Here is a 14,987-nt window from a genome sequence, read left to right as displayed (position 1 = left end):
ATAGGCCCACAAGGCATACGGCCCACGGCAAACCACCCCGAACCCATCGCTTGGGGCCAATGGCACAACCCGGTTGACAAGGCCCAGAACAGCTGGAGGCCACCTAGACATGAAGGGCCAACGGTATTTAGGCACACGGCAGGTGGGACACGGGCCACATCAGCAGACAAAGATCTGCAGAGTTATTATCACAACACATCACCATTAATGCGACCCATCACAGCATTTATTACAACAGCACTCCCCGCCGGAACAGAGCCTCCATCACCCTAAACAAAATGGGCTATGGCACAGGCTTTCGGCGAGAAAAAGCACGTCACAGGAGACAGGAAAAATGATGACAAAAGGATATAAGCAAGGATAAGAGGAAAGAAAAAGGCAAGGTGATCTCTCTCTTGATTTCTCGATATACAGTTTTTCATACTCTGCTCTACTAATTCTTGCACCGGAGGGTTCACTGGGGGACTACCCCGTTCCCCCCCGAACTTGTATGCAGGTCATCTGACGGAGTCTCCTTCTTGAGCCGGAGCCTGAAGAGCCTGGGCCGGTCCGACCCACCCACCTGGGAACAGATACCTCATCACAATCCATTGATTAAATCACTCTCAACGATCGGCTTATAATCTCATTCAATAGACACTTTGACTCTAATTTTGGACTAATTCAAAAAAATAAAAATAAAAAATGATATGGAAGTCCTAATCCCTGAATGGGGACAAAATAACATGAACATTTTCAAAATCCGTAGACTAGAAAATCCTACATTTGATTGTTTTCTTGATTTTCGACTTACCATACATTTTTATATGTTTTGAATGAACTAATATATATATATATATATATAAGAATATTATGATTCAAATCTTAAGTATAGAATTGTGAGCTGTCCACATATATTTTAGGGTAAATTACAAATACATCCCTTAAAGTTTGCTTAAAATACAGATTGTTCCCTGTAATTTGAAAAATTACAAATACCCCCTTGTTAGAATTTTTTATTTAACAGAATTAACTAAAAAAATAAAATTCATAATTGCTCTTTATACAATAATAAAATTACTTAAATTATTAATTGAAACATATTTCTAACATCGTTAAAAACTATTAATTGACTTGATGATTTATTAATAGAAGAGACCATTTGTTATGAAATTAAAAATCTCAGGGGGTGGAATATAATTTCCAGAAGCACAGGGGACGATTCGTATTTTAATCAAACCTCATGGAGTGTATTTGTAATTTATCATATATTTTATCACACTAATTGAAAAAGGGGTGCAAAGATCCTCTGTCCCCAAATAATCATGTCTTCCTGTCCCAATTCACTCACAACCATTAGATATGTCTTGAGATTTTTACATCTTGGGATTCTTATATGATCCAATGATTGTGAGTGAATTGGAATAAGGGAACAAAATTATTTGGAACAGAGGATCCTTGCACAAAAAAGGATTATAAATAGTCAATGTTGTAGAATAACATGAACTAGGTTATTTCTAAGTTTAGGTTATCAATAGTCAATGTTGTGGAAATACGTTTAGGTTATTTCTAAGTTTAGGTTATCAATAGTCAATGTTGTAGAATAACATGAACTAGGTTATTTCTAAGTTTAGGTTATCAACAGTCAATGTTGTAGAATAACATGAACTAGGTTATTTCTAAGTTTAGGTTATCAATAGTCAATGTTGTAGAATAACATGAACTAGGTTATTTCTAAGTTTAGGTCACGACCAACAATGCTCGGCACTCTGTCAAGTGAGTCCCCTGTGAAAATCCAAGGCCAGGGGGTCATTCCTTGACTTGTATTAATCAGAATTTTATTTCATTAAAAATTGAAGAAAAAGTTGTTAAAAACGATGATTTTTTTCAACCCCCCCCCAACCAAAAAAACAAACAAACTAATCCATCTTACATGCACATGATCATGCAGTCCCAGTTTCCCAGATTGATAGGGATGAATAAATTACCTAGGTAGTTCTTGTAATTGATTTTTATGTTAGTTTAATCCTTTTAATTTTATTAGTATTATTTTTTTTAATTTAAATTTTTTTTTTTTACATTTTCAATTTAATCTAATTGATAGTCTCTTTTAGAAATTGAATTGAAATTAAGGGATAAAATAATTTATTCGCTCTCTTTAAATTAATTAAGAGGCTAACATCTAATTTAAAATAATTCATCCCATTTTGAATAAATAATTTTTTCGTTGATTTTTACCTAATTTCTTAACTAATTTTATCAATTGTACTTGACACGTAAAAAATTATAAGGCAAAATTAATTAAAACAATTGAAACTAGGCAAATTATAAGAATTATGAGTATAATTTGTTCATGATATTGTATTGTTATTTGACTTGCATAAATTTAGAGAGATTGACCAATAAGTCCCATATTTTGAACTTCTAATCCATATAGTCTTATATTTTTTTATTGTAACTCATTTAGGCTTTTTAGATGTGTAATAACTCATTTGCTCACCATATTAGAATATTACATTTGAAAAAAGTACACTAAAGAGTTTTTTAGTATCACATCATATCCGTCACGTTGGAGTATTACATTTGAAAAAAGTATATTAAAGAGTTTTTAATTTTTTCAGAGTATCACATCATACCTGCCACGTTGGAGTGCCACATGTCATGTTTGGAAAAAGTACACTAAGCAATTTTTAATTCTTTTTAGTGTCACATCATACCCGTCATGTTGTCACGTTTGATAAAAGTACATTGCCACATTGTCACATTTGAGAAAGTACATTAAGGATTTTTTTTATTTTTTTTATTTTTTTTTTTTTGGGAGTAAGTTTTGGAGTGTCACATCATACCCGCCATGTTGTCATATTTAGGAAAAGTATACTAAAGAGTTTTATCATACCTACCATGTTAGAGTGTCACATGTCACGTTTGAGAAAAGCACACTAAGGAGTTTTTAATTTTTTTAGAGTGTCATATCATACTAGCCACGCTGTTACGTTTGAGAAAAGTACACTAAGGAGTTTTTATTTTTTTTGAAATGTCACGTCATACACGACACGCTGTCACATTTGTGAAAAGTATACTAAGGAGTTTTTATTTTTTTTTGAGTAAAAGTTTTGGAGTGTCACATCATATCCGTCACGTTGTCACATTTAGAAAAAGTACACTAAGAAGTTTTTAATTTTTTTTAGAGTGTCACATCGTTGAAGTGTTATATTAATGTCTGTCACATTGGAGTATCACATCATACCTATAACATTAATAAAAGGGTATAGTTATCCACCAAAACACTACCAAAATCAAAAATAGGATCACACAAAAAGAATCTCTCCATTAATAGAAAAAACTTGAAACTAATTAAAATACTAATTTGTGAGATGGGATTGTAGTTGAATGTTGATAATTAATCTTTAGCAATAGCTCATATTGGGTTTCTTTCTTAGGTTAAGTTTGGCTATCCTAAATAAATATACACTTTTTATCTTTTTTTCATCACATCATCTCTCTACTTTTCTGCACATCTTTTCATAAAAAGACAAAAAATACACTTATTTAGGTTATCCCAAACAACCCCTTAACAATTTGGTGGAATTATTAGAAAATTTCCTGTTAAAATAATATAAATCTACAAAAAGCGCACTTTCCTTCTCTAGAGGCTAACATAGTTTGTAAGTAAACCACCAAAATAAGCCTAACATACATAGATTTTGAAGTACATTAAAAGGTCATACATAGATTTTGAAGTACATTAAAAGGTCTTTTGCTTAATAAACCTCACATACCTAACATACCTACTTTTGCTTGCAAGTTATTGTTTAAGAAGAAGTACAGTAAAAAGCATTTTTGCTTTAGGTGGGGCTGGTATCTAGTCTGTAATACGGATTAGATCATACTTTTAGGTTTTATGAGCTCATCATGGAATTCATATCGATAATCTGAACCGTTGGATATACAGGGCTTATCGAGTATTTTATCTCTGTGAAAAATTATATTGATCGAATATCGATAGTCATTTGATCAGAACATATTTCTATCGATATTTAGTATGATTTAAAAAAAATTGTTAAACAAAATGTGATCTGATCAAGTAGCAATCGATATCCGAATAATGTGATTTTTTACAGGAATGAAGTACTCGATAAATCAAATATATTAACGGTTTAAATTATCGATATGAGTTTCATGATAAATTAAAAAAAACTCAACAGTACAATCCAGTTCAAAACCGTACTGGAGACGAGGCTTACCCTTTCGGTTTTATTTACATCACACACAAATTTACTTTTGCTTGCAAGTTATTGTTTAAGAATGCAAGCATTAAAAGCCTTGAAAGTTGGCCATAGCCTTTCTATTCTTCTAAAAACAAACCCATGGACCCATTTAGAGGGTACCATGGGATACATATGGATTGCTTCAACCAAATTATGAAGTTAATCAATTGAGTGGATAACCATCCACCATTTTTAAATGGTTGATTATTTTTATTATATATATAGGTGAATTATACCGTTAGTCTATGTATCATTTTCTTTCTGTTGAAGTTTTCAACAGTTTTGACAGTAGGACTATATTGAAATATTAATAAATGTGTAAAATTAAAATTGATGCAATTGAAACTATAGAAATCAAAATAATTTTTTTCTTCTAAACTATAGGAAGTAACAGGACAATTTATGTTTAGTGATACAGACTTGGGGGTGCTGTTGTGCCCCTTTGTGAGAGTTTGTCCCGAATGTTTTCCGATAATCTGAACCGTTTATATTGTAGAGTTCATCAAAAATATTGCTTATGTAAAAAATCAAGTTAATTGGATATTCATAACTTCATGATTAGGAATTAATTGTTTATAAAAATTTATGAAAGTTATGTTAACTGTTAAGTTTTATAAAACAAATGTGCTTTGATTATAGAGTTACAGATATCCAATCAACTTGATTTTTTGCATGGATGATCTACTCGACGAATTTTACAATATGAACAGTTCAGATTATCGAAAGAGGCTCGGGACGACACTTCATAAGAGAGCACAACAGCCTGCTCTAATACCTCAAATTAGGATCATTACACCATATAGTTTATGTCTAGTGATACCAGTCAAACATAGTGATAATATAAGATTCTAGTAGTCCCCTCCTAATAGATAGGCATTTTAAGCTTAAAATATGATATGTAATCCAAAAAAATTGATAATCTAAAAATCCCATTCCTATTCGATCTTCATTCTTTTATTTCTGTTTTCTCATTTTTGTGAGCTCATAGCCTTATTCCCCCAACATTTCATGCTTGTTGGTCTTCTTTTTGGCCATGCTAACGTTCCATCAAAGTAAATAAAATAAAGAACAAATTATATCGGTGATCCATATTTTTTGTCTTGTATTATTTTGATTCCGATAATTTTAATTAATTCAATTTTAATCCTTAATTTTAGAATATGTCTTAATTTGATCTAATTGATAATGCCATTTAGGATTTTTGAAGGGAAATAATCATTGAATTAGTTGAGATTAATTCACTGAATTAACCAAATTTATAATTTTTTCTATAAAAACATAATACATGTTGTTCATATGCGTATTTTTTTTATGAAAATAGCAATTGTATTCAATTGGATCAAATTGAGATAAATTATAAATGCAGGCTCAAAATTAAGCTAATTAAAATTATAGGGATTAAAATGACACAAGAACTAAAATATAGAAATTATCGATGTGATTTGCCCATAAATCAATGTTTAAGACTTCACTTATTATCATTGTTTTTTTTTTTTTTTGATCGGTAAAAATAAGACTTTATTGATGAAACACATACAAAATATAATAAAATACATCAATAAAAAGCAGCTTGGAGCTAAATTAAGCACCAACCGCCTAGTTGGTGAGAGACCAACAAACAGAGCAAACAAAACAGAGCAAAGGCAAGGAAAGACCAGCTTAGACAACCACAAACCAGAGCAACATCAGCAGAAACCAGTGCCTTGAACTACACAGCCTTGAACTCCAACCTTCAGTCATTCTACACTGCCTTGAACTACACTTCATTGTTTAGCTATACATGACAACATGTAATAGTTAAGAACTGATAATAAAAAAAAGATAATAGTTAAGACTCAACCTTTGTATTGTTAAATTATACCTTCAACAAAAAGCTTGAAATTCTTCAACCCACAAATAAACAACATTGATAATAAAGACTACAACCCAGTCTATATAAGACTAATCATATCTCTACATATCCAAAGGTGTTTCGAGAGAGACAGAGATAGAGAGAGCGCAAGATTTTGTCCATCATCGTAACTATGGAAAATTACCAAGAGTTCATACCCAAATTTTTTGATTCTACACTCATCACTGCAATAAGCAGCTACACAGTCTTCTTCGTGATTGTTTTCTTTGTCATTCGTCTCCTTTTCAAGCGGTTTCGTGGTGAAAAACACCTTTCTATCTTCACTTTTAACCCTAACCCTATAAACAAGGAAACCCTTTACTGTGCAGTGTGCCTTCATGACCTAATTGGCGGTGAGAGGTACCGAAAACTGCCCCAATGCAACCACTGCTTCCACGTCGATTGCATCGATGAATGGTTTAAATTGCAATCTCATCCAACGTGCCCGATTTGCAGAAGCCAAGTCCATCATCATCATCTTCCTCAGCACCAACAACACACTAGTATTTTATCTTGTTTTCTTTCATTTTCTCATAGTACCCTCACAAAAATGAGTAATCTTCTTAATGATGACCATGAGATAGCCACACCTTTGTCTGAGAACTTTAGGTATATTTTCTAGAATTATTTTATTTATTTGTTGCTTTCCTCCTTGCAATGATGTATTGTATCCATTTCTTAACTTCCAATTAGTATATGTATGTATATACCTTCAAATTTTTCTTTATTTTTTACCCCTATTTTTTTATTATTTATTTTCTTGACTCTGGTGCACAAGATAATTATGAAGTTGAAAATCAGAAAACATTTGTTTTCAAATAATATTTTGATGCTTTTTGATAATTTCTCTCTCTCTTTTGTAATGTTTTTTGAATCATTAATTAAATATTGATTTGTTTTTATTGATCAAAAAAGGAAAAAAAAATGTTGGTTGTTAATTTGTGCACCAAGGATCCTCTAGAGTGAAATTTTCTTAAAGTTTCCTAGAGTGCTATATTGTGTGGTTGAGATTTACTGGCAAGTCACATCAGAAAAATTGATGTGACTTGCCAGTAAATCTCAACCATACACTGTAGCACTTTAGAAAACTCCTAGAGTGCTATATTGTGTGGTTGAGATTTACTGGCAAGTCACATCAGAAAAATTGATGTGACTTGCCAGTAAATCTCAACCATACACTGTAGCACTTTAGAAAACTTTAGGGAAAAATCACTCTAGAAGATCCTTGCTCTAATTTGTGTGGTATAGTGTGGTGATTGGCAAGGAAAGTCAAGTTGGTGAATTACCAATTCAGAGGAGGCCAATTAAAGTGGGTTGGTGAGCTCACGTGAAGAATATAAAGTTGTTGGGAAGAAGAAGATTGTAGATAAAACTAGTTGCCACATTTGGGAGAGGAATTACAACCTTAGAGTAGAGTCTTTTGGAAATAATCTGAAATTTAATTAAGTTATTTAGAATAATGTGTTCTGTTTAAATTTGTAGTCTAGGGTCAAGTGTCTATTTGTTCTTAGGAGTGAGTTGTTAGTTTTCCAAAGTTTATGGTTAATTGGAGAGCTAATTAGTGATTAATCTAAATTAGTCCGTGAATTTATGAAAGTGTGGGGTGGTTGTCCAACCCTTTGAATAGAGTGTTTAGAAAACTATACCGAACCAACCGGTTGAATCGGTGACCGGACATAATTTCCGTCTTGATGAACGTCTAAAACCGTTTGATCTCAAAAATTGACCTTATTTGTCAAAACCGGGAAACTCACCGGTTGAACCAGTCAAACTGGTATCGGGTCATTATAATCTACCGAGTTTGAAGAAATCTTGAAAAATCGAAAATTATTCCAAAACTATGTTGCGGGGAGAGTTGCATAAGAAATAAGCACTCTAACTACTAAGCTATTAATACAATTGTTGAGGATGTAATAAATATATTTACTATATATTCAATATTATCTTAATTATTTTTACTAAAAATCAACATACAAAAAATGTAAAATAAATTCTAAGAAATAATTTTTTTTGTAATTGTTTATTATTTATTATTTTTGTAATTTTAATATATATTTTTTATATTTATAAATTTTAATATATTTATGACATAATAATGATATCACGATTCAATTCCGATTTACCAACGATTGAACTAATGACCCATTCACCGGACACTTTTTTGATCTTTTTTAAAGTTTTAATTTATATTATGCAGACTATTTTTTATCAATAATTTGTTAGCCAAATGGATAAAAAAATAATATTGTCATCTCTTTTATATTGAAATATATATTTGTCTTATCCTTGTATTTTCACACTTTTTGTATTAATTTTGATTCATTTAACTTTATTGAAAATAATTATATTAAAATTATAAAACTTATTGTATTTTTTCCGAAACTCATGAGAGGTCAGTGCACTTTACCCATGAATTATCACATCCAAATTTTTTTCTCATTTTTTTCACTAAAAGACAAAAGTTTTGCAAAACCAAAAAAAACACATCCAAACAAACTATCACATCCAACCCCATAATCATTTCACTTTTTCTCTCACAAACATCACATCCAACCACATAAAAACCCAACTATCTTTCCAAACACCAAACATTTTTTATCTCATAAAAACCTACATCTAATAAAATCTACATAAAAACTCACTTCTCAAACACCATCATAAATTGTTCAAGCATTAGCCAAAAGCCTCAATGTTGAAAGAAAGGGAATTGTTTCAGATATTCTTTATGGGAAAGATTGTGGTACACGCCCCGGTAAAGGTGTGCGGTATAATTTCATATTTTTTGAATCATAATAATAATAAAAAAAGTTATAATCAAATAGAAAAAATATATATATATATAACTAAGTATCTCAAAATAATGTCATAATTAAAGAAAAAAATTGGTCATAACTAAAAAAAACAATATAACAAATGATGTATATGGTATAAAATGTGTATAACAAAATTCTCCATTCTTTATTGTTTTGTACAAATTGAATAGTTTCAATCCACAAAACATTATAAAGAATTAAAAAAAAAATTGCATATAATTCAAGAATACATGATTCAACAATATGCCTATGTCCAGAAAGAGAGGAGATCAAAATCACTCTCACGTAAAAAAACCTTAGCCTAATGACCTCAACCATCTATATCCAGCAAAAAAAGGCTCTTTACAATAAATTGAATGTACAGTTAAAAAAATGTAAGATATCGATCACAACATTGATGTTCACGGATTAATCCATGGCACTTGTTTGGCATAATGGATGGGAGTAGGTTGGGATTAAGATAGTCACAAAAAAATAAAATAGGCTTTTTAACTCAATAAGATAAAATATCACATCAAAATCATAATTATTTCATTTTTTCTCTTACAAAAGCTTAAAAAGTCAAAAAATTTATCTCAAACAAGATTTTTTAGCCCCAGGCTACAATAGCCAAAAAACCAACCCACATCTCAAACGAAACCTTAATTGTTGGATGATTATTGCACAGAAGTTTATTATTTGGTGATCATTTTAATAAATAAGAAATGTGTCAACATTTAAAAACAATTCATAATTAAGACATATGATACACACCTTTTAAACATAATATATCGCCAAATTAGTCACGTTACATAACTGTCATCATAGAAACAAAACCCATTAGCAAAAAATACAAAAATTAGGGGTTGTTTGGTTTTTGTGCTGGACTAAATAATCACAAAAGAACAAAAAAAAAAAAAAAGTCAAAAAATCACAAAAAGACAAAAAAAATCCACAATTCCAAAGCTAAAAAGCCAAAAAAGTCAATTAAGAATACCAGATGAACAAAAAAGTTTCAGGTTAAAAAAGTCAAAAAAATTAAAAAATCAACTAAAAAAGTCATTACCAAACGAAGAGTATATATAAATCCGATTCATTTTGTCTTGCGTGAGGATTATATTCAGAATAAATGTGAGCTAAACATTAATTTTTTTATATAATATTTTATGAGCAAAAATATACAGAATTTTGTATATATACAGAATATACAAAATTGTCCATCACATCAGACTTTAGCTAGAGACTAGTGGCTTGAATATTTGCATGGAATGTTTGACAATTTTTGTTGCTCCATTTTTTCTCTATTGACTAGCAGGATGACTTTGCATTTTCTTTGCACTTTCTTCGTATATATGCACTTGTGTGATTTCTTTCCCTACCAATGTCTTTGCTCCCCTAGGTGCTTTCTCTTGCATCTTGATATATTTAAGAATCTCTTGGTGTTTTCTTTTGAGATGTTTTCTTTTTATAGTGTAAATTTTTATTTGTTGGATAAATTTCTTTGCAAGTGTCGTTTGCCTTTTCTATCTTAATGGAAATTTCTATTGATAAAAAAGAAACAGAGAAAAAAAAGGGTGTTTAGGTGAGCATGGTTCGAATTAGTTCAATTTAAAAATAAAGTAGAATTAAATAATTATTTATGATTTCATGATATTTGGGATCAAATTAAACTATGAATTTTTTTAATTATTATTCTTAAAATTAGAGCAATATTATACATAATTCCAATTCTTTCCTCATTTACTCATTCCTAGACAAAAAACAATGAGATTCACATTAATAGGGGATTAGATTGGTCAATTTTAGAGTAAAAATTAGCAGCTGAATCAGTCTTACCATTTTAGAAAACTGAAACCGTAACCGAATTATTAAACCTATGGAACTAGCCCAAAATTGAACTATAAAAATCAGTTTAGTTTGTTTCTATGATTTTAACATTTTTATATAATAATATTATATATATATATATATATATATATAGTAAATAAACTAACAACAATTAATCTGGTTAAGTCGATTAGAGTGTGTCAATTTTACAATCAAGATTAATATTAAAAAAAAAATTAGAGCGGGGATTAAAATGTTATGAGTAACTCTTATACTTCTCTTTTTACATATGAAAATGTTAGATATAATAAATAAATATATTATGATTAACTAAAGCTAAAAGCTTTAAAACTGAAAATCAAACCGATTTGAACCATGAATAAAAATCAAATCAAAATTGACGATTTGGATCAATTTACCGATTAGAAATGATAGAGATTTCTTTTTTTTTTTAACCTATACAACCCCCATAGACACATGTCAGTGAGTGATAGAAAAAAAAATAAAAACAAAAAATAAAAAATAAAAAGTAAAAAGTTGGCAAATCCCAATATATTGGGAGTGGTGGAGGTAAAAAAAAAATGGGTCTCAACCTGTTTCCTTTATCGATTACATTTACTTTTTAAGACACTCCTAATAAATATACATGAATCCATTTACTTATGTCTAAAAATATAAAATAAAATTATGTGTAACATTTTTTTTAAATTATTTTATGCTCATGTAAGAAACGTTGCCGAAAAGAGATTAAAATTAGTCACCGTTGAGTCGAGAAAAAACTTTACTAAACACATAAGCAAAATGTGAGCTTTAAAGTTTATTTATTCATTTTAGGACAAATTATATATACCTCCCTCAAAGTTTAGCTAAATTACAGATATTCTCCTGGGATTTCGGAAATTACAGATATCCCTTTGAGGTTTATATTTTCATAACAAATTGCTCCCTGAGGTTTATATTTTCATAACAATTTGTCCCATAATTTGTTATGCAAATAGTACCTTCAGGGGGTATCTGTAATTTCTCAAACCTCAAGGGTATCTATAATTTTGCTAAACCTCGAGAGGGTATATGTAATTTGCCCTTTATTTTATTGTCCTAAATTGGTAACGACCTCGTTGTCCCTTGTTTGTTTGTTTGTTTTTTTTTTTATTTTTTTATTTTTATAAATTATAAATACACTTTTTGAGATAGGTTTAAAATATAAATCACGTGATTCTAAAATTATAAATACTCATTTGTCAATATTTTTTATTTAAAAAAATTAATGAAAAAATAGAATACCTAACTACTTTCCTATACAATAATAAAATTATAAAAATTATTAATTAAAATATATTTTTGATATCATTAAAAATTATTAACTGACTTAATAGTTAATTAATAAAAAAGATTATTTGTTATATGATTCGACATTTGAAGGGGTGAAATGTAATTTTTTAAAATTATAAAAGATAATTCATATTATAAGTAAATATCAGTGAGTGTATTTATAATTGTTTTTTTTATGGTAAGACTATTTATCTCGTGTGTAGAAAGTTTTAGAATGTGATTGCATAATAGAGATTGAATTCATGTTGGATAGATCCATGAATGAAATAAATTTATTATTGATTAATAATTCTAAATAAAATTATGAGAAAAAAGAAAAGATCTGAAATTAATTCCAATGATCACCGGTCCATCACCAGAAATAGCATAACACCACCAACCACCATTCACACAAAAAACTCAAAATAAATTCTTCCATTGGATAAATACAACCATCAAATAAAAATTTATTTCATGAATTTTTATTTGAAGATTCATTTAGAAAATAAATTTTACATATGGTGTAAATTTAAAATCGATAAGATATGAACTATATCCAGAATAATTAGGATCTTACTAACAAGTATTCTTAACATACAAGGAACAAACAAAAACATTAAAACATATGAGACACTTTTCACTGAATTTAATATATTATTTTTTTTTATTAAATTCAACACAACTTTTAATATTTCTACCTATTTCTTAATGGGTAAATTTTACCCCATTTATGTTTGATCATTTTTTCACTTTAACCCTTAAAGTTTTTTTTTCTACTTTGACCCTTCATGTTTCTCTAATTTACTCCTTAAGCTAACTTCTATTCAAAATTAAACAGAAAATATCACGTTAATTGTCACATAACAAAAAAATATTTTATTATATATAATTCGCACTTTTAATACAAACTCAAATCCTAATATAATTAAATATTTTTTATATTATGTGACAGTTAACGTGATATTTTCTGTCTAATTTAAACAAAAATTAGCTTTAGGAATAAATTGAGAAAAATTTGAAATATGAAAGGCAAAAGTGGCAAAAAAAAAAAAAAAAAACAAACTTTAAGAATCAAAATGAGAAAATAACCAAATACAAATGAGCAAAGTGTAATTTATCAAATTTCAATTTATTTTTTGCCTCAATCTCAAATTTAAAAAGGGAAAGTTATCAATAAACCCTAAATGTTAAAATTGTGCTCCATTTGGTTCAAATGTTTGTTCTTATGATCTATTTGGTCCTTTGTATTGGTAAATGACATAAATACCATTAGCTATTTATTGTTAAACGCGTGAGCAGATGTATGGGTTAGTTTGGGTGACAGTGTGGTTTTTGTCACGTGACACAGCCCAATGTTGTTGTGAGGTTGAAATTCCATTACCACGTCGCACATTGAGAGTGTTTGTTGGGTGCCACAACATTGGAAAGTACACTAACGCGTTTTGTGCTTTCTTACATTTGGAGGGGTACAATACACATGCCATACATACTACGATTCGACCCGTTAGGTAAAGCGTAGCTGTAATAGATTCTTGACCAAAACCCGTATTTTGTTGTGGATTAGGCATGTTTTGGAAACCCTAATTTCCATTGATTCCATTTGTTTTGTTCTAAAAATGTGGGAGATCTGTGATATTTATTGAGGTACGATCATGAATCGTGATTTATCGTACTTGTTTGTGTGTGTGTCGGCATATTGGTGACTTTGTTACATTGCGACATTTGAAGGTATTTCAAGCAGGGTACGAGAGAGGATTTGAAGGAGGCATTCTGATTTCTCAGCCAGGGGTGGAACGATGTTTGGAAAAGGTACGTAGCACCAATTTTGTTGTTGTTTTCCTGTTCGATATGATCCATGTATGGTTGGAACATTATGTGGTTGTCACTTGGTGATATTTGTATGTTGTTCCATAGCAGATGTTGTTTGATTGGAAAACATTGAAGTCATAGAGTGTGTGGGTTGTGTATTGTGTGTTGCGCTGGTGTGTGTGTGTGTGTAGTATTGTGGGGTGTAGGTGTCAGATATATGAAACGCGGTGATAGGTGTGGCTGTTTATATTGAATTAATAAATGCTGGGTTATGATATGGGCTGTAAGTTTGGCGTTGGTATGTAGTCTAACACGTTGTGACTTGGCCCCTGTTTAAATGAGATACGCATCAGAGGGGGGTTGTGATTTTGTGCAAGTGGTGTTGGTTTTTTGTGTTAATTGTGGGTTTTTTTGGTGAGATGGTATTGTCGTGGAGTGTGTTGGGCTTTTATGTGTTGTCGAATGCAGGTAGTGAACAAGTTAGAATGGATTTTTGGCGACTAAACATGTTCGGTATGTGGGTGGTTTGTCTGATTGAGTTGATATGTTTTTGTTTTGTTTGGTTTAGTCAATGGTGTGATAATGTGTAGTTCGGTATGTACAAGTGTTGTGGCGTTAAATAGGGAGGGGTGGTAGTGTGATACGTGTAGGTGTGATTGGGTTGGGGTGAAATTAGTGTGAATAAGTGTTTAAGGGAATTAGTGGGTTTGTGACACATGTTTGTGCAATATTAGACACGTTTATGTTATGGCACACTTATGCGAAACCTTTGACACGTTGTTGCTGTTATGTTTTATGTTTTTTGTTGTGGATTGTTGGTTGGTTATAGTTGACATGGAGTTGGATGTTTGTGATTAACTTGTTGCAAATGTGTGTGTTGTGTGTCTATTTAGATTTTGCAATTTTCATGGTATGTGCATACACTGGGTCGGTGTTGGCAGTCTGCAATGTGTTAGTTAATGGTACTGAATTAATATGTTTTTTGTGCAATTGAAGATGGTGACAGTAGCAGAAGTCCGTGGACTCATTCATGTGAACGAAAACGTGTTGAAGGTGCATGTACTTCAAAACCGAACAGACTGGGTGTTAACAGACAAGGCTGCATATTGT

The 14,987-nt window shown here is 30.4% G+C and overlaps 1 long non-coding RNA gene across 1 annotated transcript; it reads right to left on the bottom strand.

Annotated features, from left to right (window-relative positions):
• Positions 1-5,651: 5,651 nt before the first annotated feature.
• On the bottom strand, positions 5,652-6,938 carry LOC145820496 (uncharacterized). The gene is made up of 2 exons (XR_014362194.1): positions 6,109-6,938; positions 5,652-6,021 (listed from the first exon to the last, which is right to left on the bottom strand). It is a non-coding gene; the product is annotated as an uncharacterized LOC145820496 (long non-coding RNA).
• Positions 6,939-14,987: the final 8,049 nt, after the last annotated feature.

Source organism: Camellia sinensis, chromosome 2 (assembly GCF_055761805.1).
Source record: "Camellia sinensis isolate YWXY chromosome 2, ASM5576180v1, whole genome shotgun sequence".
NCBI classification, from domain to species: Eukaryota; Viridiplantae; Streptophyta; class Magnoliopsida; order Ericales; family Theaceae; genus Camellia; species Camellia sinensis.
Note: the sequence above shows the minus strand (reverse complement) of the source record. Positions and strands in the feature narration are given on the sequence as shown.